The following is a 1,227-nucleotide window of genomic DNA, read 5'->3' on the forward strand; positions in this document are numbered from 1 at the left end:
AGGTGCAAACATGAGCTCAGACATTCTCTCAGCCACTGACTGCTGGAAGTTGTGGGGGTTACAGTGGAAAAAGGATGATAAGTTGCCTCATTTCTTACAAACGTTCTTTAAGCAGCCACCACTGGTACTGTGGAAGAGAGCGACTAAGTAAGAGGGGTGTTGAAGTCTTCAGGAGAGGAACTTAATTTGGCAAGATGCTTACTGTTGGCTCAGGACAAATGCCGGTGAGCTTTGTGCAAGCCTTGCTGAAGGACTGCCACTCTGTGCTCATAACCTTTTCTTCTAAGCAAGCGTATTAATTACTGAATGTTATCCCTGTACCTGACCTTGCCAGCCCTATATTCACTTTACAGCTCTGAAATGTGTCCTTGATCTTTTTAAAATAATAGCTGGTCTGTACTGCAAAATAAAAGGACCAAAACACATTGCACTGCGTTTGATCTGTTTTTATCAATGAATATTTCTAGTCCAGCTGGCAGATGTTTAAACTAAGCCAAAACCACAATGCTTTGCAAAGGTGTGTGAGGGCCAGATCCCACAGCACTGAAGTTTTGCAATGGTTTTTAAGGGCCCTCTTTAAAAAATGTTCCCATGCTAATATTAGTAGATAGTGAGAGTTCTGTAAGTCACATTAATGGAAAATATTTTAATATCCTTTCTCACACCTTCTTACAATAATGTTTACAAACAGATCTATATATTTTCATTATATATATATTTTTWTATATATATATATATATATTTGAAGAGTTTTATGCTGAAAATATTCTTTTCTTACTTTAGCAATAGGGAAAAGGGCTTTAATAGCTGTGGCATTACACCGCACTGTCATCCTGAATGTGATAATTATGAAATACAGAAACTGCAGACTCCAGCACCGTAAAGCTTTTCTACACGTAATTCCAAGTTTACATGGAGAACACCTGAGACTTTAACTTATGGTTGTACSAACAAGGAACAAGTGGGCAGCAGTTAACCTACAATGATCTAGCCCTGTGAGGTAGCCTCTTTAAGCTATAGGAGRCTACTGCATCATTTCAAAGGTGAGTGAATATGGTCCTTAAAACTGTGAAACCACCAAGAGCCTCTGGCCTGAAGACAGGCAAGAGCAACAGCTCACTGCTCCCTGATGTTTCTACTGGACACATGATCTCTGGTGGTCAAGACACGTCCCTGAAAGGCTGACTAGACAAGGAAGTCACTAAGAAGCACTGTAATTATAAAAAA

Source organism: Rhea americana, unplaced genomic scaffold (assembly GCF_003343005.1).
Source record: "Rhea americana isolate MKP2758 unplaced genomic scaffold, rheAme1 scaffold_88, whole genome shotgun sequence".
NCBI classification, from domain to species: domain Eukaryota; kingdom Metazoa; phylum Chordata; class Aves; order Rheiformes; family Rheidae; genus Rhea; species Rhea americana.